Genomic DNA, 16,637 nt, shown 5'->3' with positions numbered 1-16,637 from the left:
TAAGAAAAGAAACATTTTATTTAAAATATTTTACTCAACATAACATTTTTAAGTGAAACTAAATTCAACATATTTGACTCGCCATTCGACCTTCCACGCGCCTCCGGCCTTTAAAACCTGAAAATGTTAAATATGGGATGAGCATACAGGGTACACTTAGTGTGGGAACATGCAATCATTGTCCACGTTAATAAAATGAGAATCACATATGATCAATACATTCGTAACTGAAAGTCGCACGGTGGCATACCAAGGACCTTTCCGTCCTGGACCGATTGAGCCGGCCCCTGGCGACTGGTTGCAACCATAACTTTAACATGAAATCGCATTGTGGCATACCAAGGACTTTAATGTCCTGGACCCATTGAGCGGGCCCCTAGCGATATAATTTAATGCAACTCACATATGGTAAACACATAATATTAAAATGGACAAAGATTAACCACAGCATGTACTGAAATAAATCCCACACCTGTATTTTGAACTTCAACTTGAAAGCTAATTCTGATAATTCAAAGTAAAATCCATGTCCTAGTCGCGCCGCACCTAGTCAGATAAATTCAAATAATAAAATATAAGGGCCTAATTGAACTTTAGAGAATAATTTAAATTATAGGATCATGTAAAAATAATTGATCTAATGAATTTAAATAGTAAAGTATATTTTCTTGTACAAAAATGTGGGTTGATACTTATATTAAAAGTAAGTAAGTCCAATTTATGAAATATGCAGCCCATTAAATTAAAAACCCCCTTTGGCCCAAGCCCACTCTTCTAACTCCCCTAATTTAAACTCACACACTCTAATTGCTCACAAAACTCACGCACCCTCATCACTCAGCCACCCACTTCCTCGCCCCTCTCCCTCTTTCGGCCTCCTGCCTCCCCTCTCCTCTCCTCAACTTCTGCCGCCGCCCCGGACGACGGTGGCGCCGCCCGGTGTCTCCTTCTCTCCCTCGGCCTCTCATCCCCCTCTGTCCTTCTCTTCGCCGCCTGCCAGTGCCACCGCCCCGTCCTCATCTCCTTTACCTCCTGGCCGACAGCAGCAGCGGGGCTGCCATCGCCGCCCTCTGCGTTGACAGCAGCACCACCATCTCAACCCTCGTGGTGCTGCCCAGGCGCCTTCTCCGTCTGTCCGACCGACCAGCATAGCAGCGTCCAAGACCACCGCACCGCTGCCCCTTCTACCTTCCGCCAGCCGCCGCCTTCCGCCAGCAACAGCGTACGGCGGCGCTATTCCACCGTCCCTCCCCCTGTTCTATGCCACAAACTCCATCTCCACTTTCTTCTCCTATTTTTCCCTTTTCTGTGTAATTAATAATATCTGTGTTCTATTTGATTTCCTTATGGAAATTACAGAAAATGGATGTATACATGTTTTGATTTGAAAACAGAATTCTGTTGTAAAGTTTTGGTTTTTGGGCAGATATGAAAACAATGAAGAAATCATTGATGTGCTGGAATAGAATTGCATAATCTCTGCACATAAATTTAAAATTTACCACTGGAGGCTAGAGGAACAGAACTGGAAATGAGCAGCTGTGTTTTCGAAATATTTCCAGAAAATGAAAGAAGCTACTTTGATAAAAAAGTGAGGCGGTGTTTTAAGTAGGATGAATCGTAATGGAACTTGCGGTACAAGATTTCAAAAGTAATCTGATAGATGAAGTGAAAAATATAATTGTGGCTGAGGAATGGAACACGTCCAAAATCAGAAAATGTGGCTGAAAATTTGAGTTGATAAAAAAAAAAAGAAGACATGTATATCCAAAAGCAATACAAGTAAGTGAAGCCCAATAAAAAATAGACTACAACTAGTTTTATTTAGGCCCAATAATATAAAAATATATGCAAATATTCATTCAGCCCAATTATGTAAATATTTATTGCTAAGTAAAAATCTGTAATCTAAAATTAATGATCTAACTAGGGGCGTGACTAGATTCATCACAAACTCGACTGATATATATATATATTAATAACTCGAAACTATAATAATTTTCAAATAAAATTTGCAAAGGAAGTAAATGGTTTTGGGCTGTGACAGAACTACTATTTGGAGTTTTTATTTATTTGTCGTTCTATTTGAATTGAATCCAAATAGAACAATTCATTTTGAGTGTAGTATGATTTTATATTTTTATTTTATTTATAATTATTATTTGAATTGATTTTAGTCTATTTAAATTTTTATAACAATGAAAATAGAATTTACAAAAAATAAAGATCATTGGACGAGTTTGGCCCGACCGCTCGATGGCCTGAATGAGGCTGGGACACGTTTGTAAAATTGCAGCCCAGTCGAATTCCGAACAAAAAATAATACTCTCTGGTGAAAGCTTGATTCTGAGCGGTAGTTAGGCTGATTCTTGGTCAATGGCAAATAGCCTAAGCTGCAACACTCTCTCCTAGAAATCAACTCCATCTTGTCCAACACCAGCGAATTAACTACTGCTCTGAGTAGTACTGTCTGTTCTAACCATGACATCTGGTCAAGAGGTTGGCATATGTATGTCTCTGCGCATTGAAGTTTATCCACACCACGAGACTCCAATTAACATGGCCATGCTCCAGCTTATTCCCAGATCTCAAATAAGTGCTTCATTGTGCCCATTCCAGCCTCTTCGAGCCCTGCCTCATCAGTGTGTCCTCCCAGACACAAAACAACACAAAACAAAGAAAAACGACTCAATCTAGACCAGGACACGACACGGCACAAATTACGCATTTAAAGCAAATTACGCAAATAAAAAAAACATGCTCTAAAACACCTTAACGGTGATTAAATCCACAACATGCTAAGAACAATAAAAAAATTCTTCGCGGCCCATTTGTGGAATCCCATTTCTAATTTATTACATTAAAAAAGAAAAAAAAATGGATGATAATGGGCAAAAACAGCCCAAAACAGCCACCAAATTGGGCCCAAAGAAAAAGCTGACCCAGCAAAAATCGGCCCAGAACCCAGGCCCAGTCAACCCGCCTCTTTGACCCGGTCAGATTAGGGTTTTCAGCCCCAATTCTCAATTCTCGGTTTCCGCGCCGCACACCAGCCTTTACGCCTAGGGTTTCGCGCCGCCTGAGCGGCGCTGCACAGCTTTTTCCCGCCGCGCTGCACAACCGTCGAGCAGCACCAGCACACGCCGATATCAGGCGCCGTCGTCTACCATCTACCAACTGCCGTGCATCACAACCATATTTTGACATATGATTCACGTGCCCGTGATCCATTTCGGATATCAAACGAATACATACAAAAACCAAGTGCCTATAGGAAGAGGATAGAATCTTACTTGCAAATCCGGCAATGATCTACTCCAGTGTTGATCTTCCAACTTGTTCCCACGGCAAGACTTGACGTTGGATGGCAACGATCTTCAAGTCCTCTCCTTTTCCTATGGAAACGCGCCGCCTCACTTTCTGTGCTCTCACAGATTTATCTCTATTTTACCTCACGTAATGTCACAAGTAATTAGAATTAGGGTTGTACCTATTATTTATACTGGGTTTTAAAACCCTAAATAATAAGCCCATCATCTAATTAAACTAAAATAAAGCCCAAAGGCTTAAGTGAGAAATAGATGGACGGACGCCCCATATGGAGTGAAGCCTTTATTGAGCCAAGCGGGGATCTACTAGCTTGAATAAAGTTTGGCCTCCCAGTGCTCGATTTTCCTATTTAGTCCAGAATAAAATCGAGACACAAGTATTAATTTATTCCACTAGAAAATTAATACTGAATTACCTCTTTATTCTTTAGGTGAGTCGGGGCTAGTATTAGACTTAATTAATCCCTGTGTTTAAGATATCCAATATCCATTAATTAATTAATTCCTCTGACGATCAATTAATTAATTAATTAGTCGTTTAATTATAAACGACATCTCGAGTGCTACCACTTAAACATATTATCGTATCGGAACTAATTCCACCTGCAGGGTTTAATACGATAAACTTATTAAGTTCCTCGAGAGGATATTATCATCATGTTATTAGAAGGACACGGATCCTTATTGCAATATAATCGCATGTCAAATAATAATTGCTATCACCCAAAGTATCGAGTATATTGAGCTTCAAGAGAACTATCACCCATGATAAATCAAAGCAATAGTCAATCTCTTATTCACACCGATTAATCCAACTAAGGTTAAGACTATTTAAGTCGCCGAGATCTTGATTCTTAATTAGTCGGAATATAAGAATTCATCTCACTGAGATCTTGTTCAATATACGAAGGTACTAGCATAAATAAATAGCCAAGACAAACTATTTATCCATTTATACTACAATCTAAACCAGCAACTCGTCCATAGTTGCCCCGATTGTGAACTCAATTTATATCTCAACTTTTTCCAATTATATGATCTTCTGTGATCTACAACACACCATATAATCTATAGTATGAGATAAATTGGACTATAATAGGATTATGCAATAACAATATTTCAGATAGAAGGATCACAGTAAACTAAGGAATCAATGTCTACAAGCATAAAGTCTTGCTTTCAGTATACAACCCTTCACTATTGGGGGCCGTGGTGGTGGTGGTGTGCTCGTATCTGGTCCCACCGGCGCCGGTGTGTGGTGGTGGCAGGAGGCACCCACGGGTGGGAGGAGGGGGAAGTTAGGTTTTGGGAGATTGAGGAAGATGATAATGTGGATGTTTTTTTATTATTTTTTTTATTTTTTTCCGCATGTCTTAAATGTGCCACCGTGTCAATTCTAGCTGCCACCATGTCATTTTTGGCGTCGGCGTAAGAAAAAACCGATTACCGAACAAAAACAAGAAAAAAATGAAAGGTTATGTATTTAGAGGCAAATTTTTTAAAATAGGAGCAAAAACCAATTCCGTGTAAACGTTATGGATTTACAGGCAGATTATTTTACGTAATCAATTAGTATACAAAACTCATTGAATTTAATATTATACTCATGAAGTTGATAACATTATTATTACACACTATTTTAAATCAAGTACTAATATTTAAATTAACATAATTTTTTTTGTTACCAAATAATCTAACTAAAAAATAATGATATTTTGATATTTTTGTATAGTTTAAAATTTTAAAAACAAATAAATTTATTGTATCTTGTGCATCGCACATGAGGGCATACTAGTATTAATATATAGGGGTGACTAAACGGGACGGGTCGGGTACCATACCTGATTTTTGCGGGTACCCGACCCCGGTTTTTCTTCCTGCGAGATACCCGACCCCGACCCCGACCCGCCGAGTGATGTCGGGTACCCTAATACCCGACGCGGGTACCCGATGTGGGTATTAGGGTACCCGCATACCCAACATTTTGGCTATTTTTCAGATTTTTCCAGATTTTCTTTAATTTTTTCAGATTTTTTATGGTTCCATGTTGGGTACTTGGGTGTGAATATGATTATGTGAAGTGTGATTTCGAATTAAAATGATAAGTGTAAAGTGTTAATGTGAAGTGTGATTTCGAATTAAAATGATAAGTGTAAAGTGTTAATGTTAAAGGTGCCTTCAGTAGTTGCAATTAGATGTATTTATTTAATTGTTTCTTGTTATTTTTTTAGTAAGTAGTATAATTAATTATTAATTATAAAAAAATTTAATGTTGAAATAAACTTGTAGATTGTGATTTGTGTTCGTGGATTTATTAATATCAAACTAATTCGAAACAAACCAAAGTGCAAGAATTTATTAATATCAAACTAAGTCACTTGTACCTTTGAATTTTTACCTTATATTTTAAGTTTAAATGTGTAGTATAGATTATTCATGGATTTATTAATATCAAACTAATTCGAAGCGGCATTGAGCATTCAAGCCTTGAAATGCACGTAATGCACAATATTCAATTTATTCAGTATTCACGTTAGGGCACAACAGCGTTCAAGCCTTTAAATTTAAATTGTTGAATTAACATTATTAAATTATATAAAATAATAAAATTATATGTTAGTTAAAAATTAAGCGGGTATCAGGTATACCGTGTAGGCAATTAAATTTATAGCCTATTAAATCCTACCATGTGGAAATTACAAATTAAATATAAAATTATATATTTTATTTTATATTTTGGAATTAAATTAAATATAATTCCAAGATTAAATAAATATATAATTAATATTTGATTATATGGATTTATTGACCAATCAGAAATTGACATGTGGAAAATCTACATAAAATATTAAATATTTTATGTAGATAAATATAAATATTGAGGAGCCAATCAAACTGTGCCACCTCAGCCCTAAAAGCCCAAAATGATAGGCCAAAGCCCACAGCCCACTCCATTCTTCACCTATAAATATGGGTCATTTGTGGAGTCAAAAGAAGAGAAATCATTTTGAGAGCTCAAGCATTGAAGGAGTAAATCTCTACAACGAAGTCATCTCCAACAATCAAGGCGTTCTGTAAAGAAAATCAAAGAGTTCTTCATCAAATTCATCCAAGTCAACGTTTGATTCAGAAATAAGGTGAAGCCCTCTGGATTGACGTTATCAAATCAAATTCAAGTCAACATTCAAGTTCAAGGAGATCAAGAAATTATATTTCCCTCCAAGGATTTGAAGAAGTTTGAAGAGGAGAATCAGATGATTAAAGTAGAGAATCGCAACCCGCAACAAATTCATTTCAATCCACATATTTTAGATTTGTACACGTTTTTATATTTCATTTATTGAATACAATAAAATTTGTGTTTACAAATTTTGGCACGCTCGGTGGGACCTCTCTACCTCTCATCTCTTCTCTTCACCAACAACAGCTCAAGCAAATTCAAATGGCTAACAAAGCTTCTAGTGCCGCCACAAAAATCACTTCAGAAAATGTTGGTGTTATCACGCTAGGAAAAGCTAGACAATTGGAGGAGATTTCCAAGTCTGCTTCAGAAATGGATGGGCATTCAACCGCGAGCTAGTCTCTTGAAGCTCCCGTCATGGTGACAAACGCTTCTATTCTGGAGGAACAAATTGCTAGTATAGCTAAGCTTGTCGAAAATATGAACAAGCATATATTGGAGCAAGACGCCAAGATCTCAAAGATCATCTTAGAGAAAGGAGAAGGAAGTCGAGTGAATGACGAAAAAGATGAAGAAAGCGATGATTCAGAGTCATTCGAGAAACACCATGAAGAAAAGACACCTCCAAATAACATCCAAGTCTCTTCCGATGGTTTCATTCAAATCGACCAACTCAAAGAATTCATCGAAGGAACTATGAAGGCTAGTGGTAGCTCCAAGTCATCCATGATCTACTCCAAACCTTATACTAAAAGAATTGATCAATTAAAGAATCCTCTTAGTTATCAACCTCCCAAGTTTCAACAATTCGATGGAAATGACAATCCTAGACAACATGTGGCTCATTTTGTTGAAACGTGCAATAACGCTGGCACCTATGGAGATCATTTGGTCAAGCAGTTTGTTCGTTCACTCAAGGGAAATGCTTTTGATTGGTATACAGACTTGGAGTCAAACTCAATAGATAGTTGGGAGCAATTAGAGCAGGAATTCCTCAACCGCTTCTATAGCACCAAACGAACTGTTAGCATGGTGAAGCTCACAAGTTCGCGTCAATTCAAAGAAGAGCCAGTCATCGATTACATCAACCGGTGGAGAAACCTTTGTCTCAACTACAAGGATCGATTGTCTGAATCGTCTGCCATCGAAATGTGTATTCAAGGGATGCATTGGGGCTTACAATACATCTTGCGAGGAATTCAACCTAGAACATTCGAAGAACTAGCCACTAGAGCTCATGACATGGAATTGAGTATGGCGGTAAGCGGAATCGAAGGGCCTCCGATCCAAGAACCTCGCAAGTTCAACCAAGAATTCAAAGCCAAAACACCAACAAAAGAATCTATGGCAGTGAAGGCAACTTCCATGAAATTCTTGAAGAAAGAAGCTGGCCAAGAAAATGATCAAAATGCTCCCCGAGACATGGGGCAGAGAAGATCGATGTTGAAAGAAAGGCAACAAAAACAATACCCATTCTTAGACTCTGATGTTTTAGAAATTTTTGATGACTTGCTCAAAGAAGGACTTATCGATTTGCCAGAAATGAAGCGACCTAATGAAGCAGGACGAACGGATGACCCAAAATATTGCAAATACCATCGGTTGGTGGGACATCCCATACATGATTGCTTCATCTTCAAAGACAAAGTCATGCGATTGGCTCGAGAAGGAAATATATCTCTTGAAGAAGATTGTGCTGCTGCAAATGTCGCCACCAATGACTTAAGTGACATAATAGAAGATGTTGGAGCTCTGTATGATACATCCAATCAAGTAGATGAAAAATTCAAACTAAATACGAATGAAGATGATGATGTCTTGGCAATCACATTCTCCGATGAAGATTTGCAGCTTGGATCTGAACCTCATAACAGACCATTGTTCGTGAGTTGCTACACCCAGGAGTAGAAGGTCAATCGAATTCTCATCAATGGAGGCTCGGCGGTCAACATTTTGCCACTAAGGACTTTGAAGCAATTGGGGATTCAGGTGGACGAACTATCAAATAGCCGATTAATGATTCAAGGTATCAACCATGAAGGACAGAGAGCTCTTGGCACTATAAGGCTGCGATTGCTAATGCAGGATATGGATTCGACGACGTTGCTTCACGTGATTGATGCTAAGACCTCCTACAACATGCTTCTCGGTCGACCATGGCTTCATGAGAATGGTGTTATTCCTTCAACATTGCATCAATGCTTCAAGTATTGTCAAAATGGTGTTATAAGAAAAGTGGTTGGTGATCAAAGGCCGTTTACAGATGCAGAGTCACACTTTGCTGATGCAAAATTTTATTTGGAGAGAACCAAAGTTACAATGGTGAAAGATGATACACAACATGATGAGTCGGGATCTTGCCAGGAGAAGAAGAAGGTAGAATCATTTTTGGAGATGGAAGGATTCACAATGCCTTTAACGAAGATTGATGCCAAGAAGCCTATTCTCCAACCGCTTGAAGAGTTTGTCCGACCAAAGAAAAATGGCACCACAAAGCACGGGGATCTCTCAGACAAAGAACTATCAAAGCACTTTGGTCCGAAGGCATATACACTTCTTGTGAATGCTGGATACAATCCTCAAGAAAGCTCTATGTCAAAGTCAAAGACCAGTAACACGAGCCAAAACCCCAAAGCAGGCTTGGGGTATGCAGTGCAAAGTGCCATTCGTATTGCCATTAAAAGAGCTGCTAGTAACTATGCCAACACCCAACAAATCCAGGAATATTCAAGCATTCAAAGAGTTTCTGTTTTCAAAAGGATAGGTACAAGAGAAGTTCAACGAGCATCTGTCTTTAAAAGACTTGGCAAAGGCAAATCATGGAAAAGAGGCAACACAAAAGGGAGTTATGGACTGCACGTGACAAAGAAGCTAAGGAGCTCGATCCCTTCTCGTATGAAAAGATGTACCACTTTACTTGTGACATGTGGGAGAGAATTGAAAGCCAGAATGAAGACTGTTATCCTTACAAAGATGGTCGAAGATGAAGAAGATAGAGAAAATATAGCTTCTTCCGATTCAAAGATGCTCGAAGACGAAAAAGAGAGAGAAAGCGTGGCTTCATCTTACTACAATACTAATAGTGCTAGTAATCCAATTCCTCATACTGCTCAAAGTCAAGTGCGCCGAGAAATTGAAAGTCTCATTAGAAGTGGCGTTATCACAACAAGTGTTGCAGAGAATATGGTCTTCATACGCCAGAGAAATGGAAGAATAAGGATGTGTGTTGATTTCAAGGGTCCACGCCAGCAAGATGAAGATGTTGTCACATCAAATCATATCACCTGCGAGGAAGTAGTCGCTGGAGAGGAGAATCTGCACTTGCGCGTCAAAGAACTAGAAACCCTGGATGTGGAGAGATCAGAAGCTCAGCAGAAATTGGAATACTATCAAGCTTATCCCCCAATATCCTTCAACAAAGCAGCACAAGTGCGCTCTTTTCAAGTTGGAAACCTGGTCCTCGGTGCAAGGAGGTCGATTGTCATCACTCTCAACGGCAAGTTCTTAAAGCACTACTATCCTTGAAAGCTGGTAGATGTTGAGGCATGTACATATGCATATATTTAAAAAAAAATAAAAAAAAAAGAGCAAAAAAAATTAGAAAATGGAAAAGCTAAAAAAGAGATGAAAAAAAGTCAAGCCAGAAAACAAGAAAATAAAAAATAGAGCATATGAAGACAGCTCCATGACGCACGAGCCTAAACTGCATGTTACTCCTGGCCCATATGAGTATAAACTATGTACGGCACCCACCAAAGAAAGTGTATGTGGTTAAACTGCTAAACTTCTCCCACCAAAAGGTAAATTATGTGGCTAAACTATTATATGCTCCACTTTGTCTATATAGTGGTAAAATAAATAGTCACGCCTGGCCCGCAAGAGTATAAACTGTGTACGGCGCCCCCCAATCAAAATTCAAGTTCGCCTTTGAACTACGTTTTGACTTGATCCCTTTCAAAAGGGTACGTAGGCAACTTAGATATCTCTAAGTTCAGTCATAAGTTGGAGTTGTCCATCCTTTAAATTTGGGGAGTAAAATGAATGGTGGGCATATTGATTGTTATGCTTGGATGATTGAAGTCAAACGGTGCATTAATCCAAAAGAAATAATGAAAGAAGACGAGTGAAGAAACAAAACAATAAGAGAGTCAATAGTTGACAAAACTTCAATAAAACGGGCCCAAACCTTCAAAGCGTTTTGATCAAATTTAAATTCCGAGTCTCTACATCTCTTTAACACACTTTGAAAGAGCTCTCTCCAATATTGAAGTTGATTCTTGGACTTGATCTTTGAGCTTCATGACGTTGACGTGAAGGGTCTTCGCTTTGTTCGAATGTTGGATCTGACTTAAACTTTGGACTTTATAATATTGATGCATAGGGAACGTTGATGCAGACCTTCGTCTTGCTTCTAAAGTATATGTCAGTGTGGAGGGCTACACCTTGCTTCCAAAGTATATGCCGTGGTGGAGAGTTTTGCCTTGCTTCCTAAGTATGCGCCGAGCTGCGAGCTTTATAGTGGAGTAGAAGCACGGGCTCACCAAAAGTAACAACTCCTTGAACCGGTAGTAGTGCAGTGGAAGCACGCGCTCACCAAAAGTAACACCTCCATTAGAACTAGACTCGAGCGATCTTTAAAGGTCGAACTCACAATGGCCCAGATCTGAGCGCACCCAGAATCTGAATAAAAGCCAATTGAGAGCCACCTAAAAGTGCAAGATAAACAGCTCTGATGAGTAGATGAAGAAAGTTGTATCAGCAAAGCTCCTCGGTTGAATGCACTTGATCAAGAGTTGAAGTTGGGGCAACATAGAACTCCTATATGGAATAAACCAGCCAAAGATCCTCAAAAAGCAAATATCCGCGCTCCCAAGAAGAAAGTTGTATCAGCAAAGCTCCTTGGTTGAATGCACTCGATCAATCCGTATCAGCAAAATTCATCAGTTGAATGCACTCGAATTTGTATCAGCAAAATTCCTCGGTTGAATGCGCTTGATCAATTTGTATCAACAAACTTCCTCGGTGGAATAGCACTTGATCAAGAGTTGAAGTAAGAGTCGAAGTTTGGGCAATTCTCCATCTCTAAAGCCCCAAAAAAAAAATCAATCTCCTCAAATTGAAGAACTTCTCCGTCCAATAGCCTCCCCAATCCCTCGATGAATAAAATGGTCGCCTCTAAAAATGGTGAGGAGAACACCGTCATCGGTCTGGAAGTCGCCTCGCTCAAACAACCACCGCTTTGCTCTGCTTCATGTCAGATTTGGCAACTAAAGGGCGCCGACCTCCTTGTTCCTATCGACGAGAATCACTAGCTCAAAGGCTACAACAACTTGGAGAAGAACGCCTCTGAAGGTTGCCCCATCTCATTCTCTCGATCTACCCTATCTCTCCGCAAATTAAGAAACTGCCTCTTCCATTCGCCCGCCGCAGCCGACCCACTCCATCCCTCTGTGCTCCAAGAGGGTTCCAGCTGCTGCTGCATCCACTCCGAAGAAGTCGCGATCGCCGCAACCTGTCGTTGCTTCTCCAATGCTCGCACTCAAATTGAAGGTCTCCATAGAAACAGAACCGAGTCTGCACTCTCCACTTCTCTCATTTTCAAAATATGTCGACGATACTGCTGCCTCGAATAGACATCGCACCGCTGCCATGGTTTGCCGTCATGCTTGCTCCGCTTCAGCCCCCATATCCTGAAATCCGGCGAGAAGCCTCTCAACTCCACTCCCTCTACGCTCCAAGCTGTTTCCGACTGTTGTTGCGCCCGCTAAAAAGAAGCCAATGACTGCTGCAAAACCAAAGCCAAAAACCGCCGCCGCAAGAACAAACACGAAGCCTAATCAGGAACCAAATCGAAGAAAGTAAGGCAAAAGTAGTGAAAATCCTCTTTCAAGCAATCTGTCGAACATGTGAAGGACATGACAAAGAATCAGATTTCTCAAAGCTATGGAAAGGAGAACTCAGCAAGACTTCAACACCAAAGAAAGAAAACAAGGAGGAGAAGGTTTTGGATGCAGATTTCTGTCTGAATATGAAGAAAAAAATACTCCCTCCGTCTCACAAAAACATGAACAAAGAGAAATGCACGGATTTTAAGAAATGTTAGTTGAGAGTTAAAGTAAGTGGAAAATAGGTCCCACTTTAAAAGGTGTTGTGAGAGTAATGAATTAATTAAGGAAAAGTAGTGGTGGGCCATGATGTACTAAAATGGAAAGGTTCATGTTTTTGTGAGACACCCCAAAATGGAAAAACGTTTATGTTTTTGTGAGACGGAGGGAGTATGAGCTTTAAAACCCTTTTATAATGGTAATCTTTTATCATTGATAGAAGTCTTTCTTTCATAGAATTGCTTGAAGTTCGAAAATTTCTCCTACTTATCTACTCATCTGCTTAAAGTTATCCAATAGTCACATGAAGAATTCAAAACGATGGAGTTTCTTTTCATTGTTATCTGCTCAAAGTAATCCAATAGCCATATGGAGAATTCTGGAGATTTTCACAAAGTTATCCGCGTTGTTGCACTTGCTCGAAGAAATCCAAAGCCTTTGGATTAGATTATTAAGTCCGAGACAAAGAAGAATTCTATTGCGAAAAGAGTCCTCTCGCCGCCATGACATCTGGAACCTGAAGAGCAGAGATGGTAGCCTTCGTAGCTAAGGAAATCTGATGCGCAACTTGTGAAGTCTGATACATCTGAGGCGTCGCAAGAATTGTAATTCTAAGAAATTGGCTCGGTGAAATTCTTTTTGGGCTAAATAATCACTTTAAGTTAATAAAGCCCAAATTGATGGACTATGTCATCAAATGCGAAAAGAATGGGCTGTTCAAATTACAAAGATTATGATCCCAATACTACTATTATGTGGTAAATAATATTTGCATCAATTCGAATTTTTCATTAGTGGTATCTGCTATTTGTCTAAAATAGTGGTTTCATTGGTGACAAATTTGTTAAAGTAAAAAAAAAAAAAAAAGAACTCCTAAATACGAGTCTAAACTATTTACAAAGTCAAATTTGAATTCAAATTCAAGAACTCCTAAATACGAGCATAAACTATTTACAAAGTCAAAGTCAAAGCCAAATTCAAAAACTCCTAAATACGAGTCTAAACTATTTACAAAGTCAAATTCGAATTCAAATTCAAGAACTCCTAAATACAAGTATAAACTATTTACGAAGTCAAAGCCAAATTCAAAAACTCCTAAATACGAGTATAAACTATTTACAAAGTGAAGCCCAAATTCAAGAACTCCTAAATATGAGTATAAACTATTTACAAAGTCAAAGTCAAATTCAAATTCAAATTCAACTCCTTATTATGAGTTTAAACTATTAAATAAGTTCGAGACTCGTCCATTTCCAAAGACAAGATGTCCATGAACAGGTCTCGATGGAGCAATTTGTAGGCAATTAAATTTATAGCCTATTAAATCCTGCCATGTGGAAATTACAAATTAAATATGAAATTATATATTTTATTTTATATTTTGGAATTAAATTAAATATAATTCCAAGATTAAATAAATATATAATTAATATTTGATTATATGGATTTATTGACCAATCAGAAATTGACATGCGGAAAATCTACATAAAATATTAAATATTTTATGTAGATAAATACAAATATTGAGGAGCCAATCAAATCGCGCCACCTCAACCCTAAAAGTCCAAAATGACAGGCCAAAGCCCACAGCCCACTCCATTCTTCACCTATAAATATGGGTCATTTGTGGAGTCAAAAGAAGAGCTCAAGCATTGAATGAGTAATTCTCTACAACGAAGTCATCTCCAACAATCAAGGCATTCTGTAAATAAAATCAAAGAGTTCTTCATCAAATTCATCCAAGTCAACGTTTGATTCAGAAATAAGGTGAAGCCCTCTGGATTGACGTTATCAAATCAAATTCAAGTCAACGTTCAAGTTCAAGGAGATCAAGAAATTATATTTCGCTCCAAGGATTTGAAGAAGTTTGAAGAGGAGAATCAAAGGATTAAAGTAGAGAATCGCAACCTACAACAAATTCATTTCAATCCACATATTTTAGATTTGTACACATTTTTGTATTTCATTTATTGAATACAATAAAATTTGTGTTTACAACCCGATACCCGCATATTTTAGCAACACAATACCCGATCCCGACCCGCACCCCGTAAAAAGCGGGTATCGGGTACCCAAAATCCGCACGGGTATCGGGGTGGGTCGGGTATACCTGATACCCGCAATCTGTTTAGTCAACCCTATTAATATATGATCGGAGTTGGCAGCCAACAGATAATTGGTAAAATTTGAACATATAATTTTTTTCGTCGAATCGTCGTGACGAGATTAGCTACCCAATCACTATGTGTAGGGATGTTATTCAATTCGAAATATGCTAGTTGGTCCCCATAAATGGATAATTTAAAGGGTTAGGAGTTAGGATTGAAATTTTTTAGTTCAATAAAATTTCAATTTGAATGGTCCGAGCTAAATAACCTAATGACTAGATAGGGTTAGCCGGAAAATAACCTAAATCTTATAGGGCTAACTTGAAAACGATTTGTTGTCCTGATTATATGAATATTTTCTAATTATTTAATTTTCAAACATCATTACTTTATTTGTGAAAATTAGTATAATAATTAAGTTTTTTTTTCCCCGAAAGGTTTGCGGAATGCATTTTGATTCAATATTCAAAAATTATACTCATCATTTTAGTTTTCTATGTTTTTAATCTAATACTTAACCTAAAATATTTAGATGTAAAAATGATAATCATTTAAGAAAAATATGTGCATCTATCCTTATCCCTTAAAGTGTTGCATATTAGTTACTCCATCCGTCCACTAATTTAAGGCCTACTTTCCTTTTTGGTCCGTCCACCAACTCAAGGCCTATCTATTTTTAGTAAGTTTTTATTCATATTTTAATTGGTGGTTCCCAATAATCAATACACTTTTTCTCCACTCAACTAATAAATAATACACTTTGTGGGTCCCTTTCTCCACTCAATCAATAAACAATATATTTGTCCCCTTGGGATGACCTAGTGGTTGGGGTGGTTGCCTGTTGTCCAAGAGGTCACAGGTTCGAGTACTCTCGGCCACAATAATTACTAGGTGGGGTGTGTGTGTGACTTGTATTATTTATAATGTAATTTCATCAAAAAAAAATATACTATATATTTTGTGGGTCATTTTCTCCACTCAACTAATAAAAAAATATACTATATATTTTGTGGGTCATTTTCTCCACTCAACTAATAAAAATATATTTTTTCTTAAAATTCGTGCTTTTTCATGTAGGCCTTGAATTAGTGGACGGAGGGAGTATTATATTAGGCGATGTTGAGATGTCACTTATTTATATGTGTATTTGCTTGTTCCAAATATAAATTATAGTCGAGAAATATATTAGTTAAGGTTTTTTTTTTTTTTTTTTTCAATTTTTTTAGTTCGACTAGCCTCATGAGTTAGCCTAAGAAAGCCAAAAGTTTAAAATTTGGGTAAAGAATATATAGCCCAAAAAAATTTAAACTCAAATTAATAGCCTATAACGAGATAGCTCGTAGTCCAATAAGATTAGCCCAAATTTCGGTGTGTTGCCCGATTTAAATATCCAATCCAATCCAATTAATTAAAAGTCCTTTTCCTTCAAATATCCACTGCAAAATTTTGGGCACAAAAAACAGGTATTAGTAATGAAAAATGAATGCACATTTTGCGAAAATTAGCATGGAATGAAAAAACTCATTACTACGTACATCCTTGTCAAATATCATAAAACATGCAACTTAAATATTCATCACTTTCCGTTCAAAAGAAGAAAAAAAGAAACAGATTGTTCCTAAAAAGGTCTTAAATTTCTAGTGTTTCTTTGTGGCAATGGCGCCAACAATTCGAATTATGTTCTCGCTGATATTTACTGCCCTCAAATTTTATGAAGCTTTCACACATTCAGTATCCGCTGTTGAAACTCCAGTGCTCATGGAAAACCCGCAGCAGGTAATTGTAACTTTCTTTTTTAAATTAGGTTATGTATAATCCTTTTATGGAGATAGGTCATTGATTCTTTATAATACTCGGCTAAATAAATAACCGGTCGACCTTCCCCAAGTACAGTTATTGGAGTGAAATAAAAAAG

At 37.8% G+C, this 16,637-nt stretch overlaps 1 long non-coding RNA gene across 1 annotated transcript; it reads right to left on the bottom strand.

The window, feature by feature from the left end:
* LOC130996599 (uncharacterized) lies at positions 1 to 1,640 on the bottom strand. Its single transcript, XR_009092689.1, has 3 exons — positions 1,503 to 1,640; positions 473 to 546; positions 1 to 117 (listed from the first exon to the last, which is right to left on the bottom strand). It is a non-coding gene; the product is annotated as an uncharacterized LOC130996599 (long non-coding RNA).
* Between the last annotated feature and the right edge of the window lie 14,997 nt (positions 1,641 to 16,637).

The sequence above is a fragment of the Salvia miltiorrhiza genome, chromosome 8, assembly GCF_028751815.1.
Source record: "Salvia miltiorrhiza cultivar Shanhuang (shh) chromosome 8, IMPLAD_Smil_shh, whole genome shotgun sequence".
Lineage (NCBI taxonomy): Eukaryota > Viridiplantae > Streptophyta > Magnoliopsida > Lamiales > Lamiaceae > Salvia > Salvia miltiorrhiza.
This window is presented reverse-complemented; position numbering and strand designations above follow the sequence as displayed.